This window comes from Colossoma macropomum, unplaced genomic scaffold (assembly GCF_904425465.1).
Source record: "Colossoma macropomum unplaced genomic scaffold, Colossoma_macropomum, whole genome shotgun sequence".
Lineage (NCBI taxonomy): Eukaryota > Metazoa > Chordata > Actinopteri > Characiformes > Serrasalmidae > Colossoma > Colossoma macropomum.
The window spans coordinates 36,281,036-36,284,185 of NW_023494791.1; positions in this window are offsets into that span (position 1 = coordinate 36,281,036).

Sequence of the window (3,150 nt, forward strand, 5' to 3'; positions counted from 1 at the left end):
TTTGGTACATAAATCTGCACAAACATTATAAGTGGAACTGAAGGGTAGAACATAAAATGCAAGGAAAAATGGGCCCTTTAAACATCCTAATGACAAAGCTGGATGGAGAATGGTCAAAATAATCCAGCCAACAGTAGTCCTTCGGTCAGAAACTGACCACTGATGAAAGGCTAGAGGATGACTTATGAGAAATTGTGCATGAAAAAGATGAGCTACAGTCTCTAACTGTACACAAGTAAGTTGGACTGACAAGGAAGGCATTTCTAATAAAGTGGTCAGTAAGTGCACACAGTGTTTAGAAACCCCAGCAAGATATATCTGCCTCAGCCAGTTATATCTGGTCAGTTGGGGTCCTATTGTGGTCCCAGTGGTGGTCCTTTCCATTTATGAAAGGTGCGGAGGGGGCTGATAAATTGTGTAGCAACAGATGGGCTACAGTCAGTAACAGTAAACCTATAAAGGCCACCTATATGGAAGGTGTTTCTAAAAAATGGCCAGAGTGTAGATACAAGCTAAGAATACCAAATAAACTGACAACTCATTTGATATTAATTGCATCACATTACCTTTTACAATTCATATTATGTACCGATATACTGTTCTGAGCTTTTAGCACAACACAAAAATAGTCACATACAATTCTTATTAATATGACCATTAAAGGAATAGTTTGATCAGAGACATATCATGGTCTCATGATGCTCCTTGTGGTCTTTCTTTGGAGCCCCCCTGCCCCCACACTCTGACAATAACAAGAACCAAAAATAAATAAATGAATTAGACTTGAGAAATAGCTTTAATAAACAGCCTGTGTTTGTTTGTGTGCGCTTTGAAGAACATTGGAAAAAATGTCATGCAAACAAACAAATTATTGTTTGTAAAATTCTCAATGAATGTGCAATAGCCTATTATATTATATACACAGTTATATTTTTGCACATTTTTGAAGTTGGAATGAATTTCATTTATTGAAGGGCTCTTTGTTCAAGCATTTTCCGCAGCCTAGTAGACTGTTATCTGTCTTTGAGATGCCTCTGGCCTTTGTGGCCACTGGCAGTCAGAAGCCCCTGGGCACTGATCCCACTGTCCCAGGCTAGGTTTTCCAAAAGCATCTTAGCACAAAGATGATTCCTAAATGGTAGAGCGAGCATCACCACAAACACTCTACAGGTTAAGATGGTCTTAAAGGTACACTATGTAAGTTTGGGGGATTTGGAGACCTCTCTGGTGGTAATGTGTAAATGCAAGTGATGTGTGGAAGAATACTTTGTGATATGGGTTGTGCTTTGGATTCCTTCCCTGAGCGGATGAATCTGATGATTGTGAGAAAGTTGAGAGTATTCAAAGAGAACTTGGCGAAGGATATGTCTTCTGAGGACGTGAGTGAATGATCTACTATTGTCATCGTATCTTTATGTGGTACCAATATGTGGTTGAATCTGTGTGTGTGATGTTAATATGTAACGACATTTGTGGTCTGAAATGCTCCCACAGAATCCAACCTGATCCATCTCTGATATTTAGATGATTATTTCAGGCTGTTGGGAAACTAGGCCCTGATCAGTAATACCCCCCTGTGATTGGCAGAAAATCGAATTCACAGTTTTCCCCTTATCCCAAATGCAGTCAGTCAGTCAAGACATGTTCGGTGTCTTAAGTTTGCTTCTTTAGTTTTGCACTGGAGGCCGATGTAGCTAACAAGTAATGGAAACTTATCACCACCAATTAGCATCATGCAAACTGCCTTCTAACTCATCATACACTTGTCTTAACCCATGTTAAGTTGTTAAGTAGCCTCAAAAAAGACTTGCTCATGTGGTTTCTCCATAAAATAAGAGAAAACAACAGTACATCACTATTAAGAAGCATATAGTCACAGTCATCTTGAAACCTGAATTTTGTCTGTACATTTGCTTCCCAGGCAAAATTATGTCAAATTAATTTTGCACTAAACAATTTCTTTAATATTACTTTAATGTCATTTACAGTACATCTTAATCCTCAATTTTCATTGATACATCAAGGAATATCGGCACAGCTAGACTCAGCAGAAAAAGTCCGGCCCTGCATTCCTCCAGCACTGGATCTGCAGTCCAGCACTTTAACTCTGCTGCAATGAATTATGCCCCATTATAGATGCATTCCTGCTCCTCCAAGGTTATATAACGTTCAATATGCAGTAGCCGAATGTGAGAGACAACTAAATTCAGGTCAGAGCGCAGCAGGAAGGCTTCCTTTTCATGTTTCATCCAGAGGGGTCACTCCTGCAAACTCATTAAGACAAGAAATGCAAATGCTGTCTTTTTTAGATATTTGCTTTTTTTTCTCCAGTTTTGCCTCTTATTATGGCGGCATGCGGCTGTAGAGGGGTGATTAGGACGGGCGGGCGGGCAGGAGAAGCTCGTGGCATCAGGACCTGAACAGCACCTCACAGCTGATATCACTGTGAAAGCTCCCATTTAACTATACTTACTTAGTTGAGTGTAAATGTAATCAAACACATTTTTTCTAAGGGGAATTCCACCAATTCTTCACTTTTCAGTTTAATTCAAAGGTTAAGATGCAAACAAAGTCATTCAGAGTGGTTTGGTGTGAAATGGCTCATTGCAAAGAAACTTATCGACTCAGATTTCTTTACAATGGCAGTGATAGGAACAATACAAACACAGCCATTTTATTTACTATCCAAAATGACCAGTGAACCTTCACGTCTTCTGAGTTTCTCTATGTAATCACACACAAATTAGTGGTAAATCTGAAAAGAAGGCTAGATTTTGCCTCACAATGTCCTGCATGTACCTCTAACCAAGAATGGATGGGAACAAAAAACTATCGTAAAACAATGTTTGAGGCATCAGGCAGAAAAATCACAATAGTTTCATGTTATAACTTTCTGTGTGGCAGCTTTCAGAGATATTAAACCATTCAGACATCTGGTTCCTATCACCACCACTGTGAACAATTCTGACTCTGTATGTATCTAATCAATCCTTCATTAAATCAGTTCTGGTGCTGCTGATGGAGTTTACCAAATCCATACAGTGACTTTAGTGCAGTGAGCAGTCAGGAACTAAACCTGAGTTCATCTGAACAACATATCAATAACTCTCTTTCCAAACCAACAAAAGTGTTACATTTCACTGTGTTTAT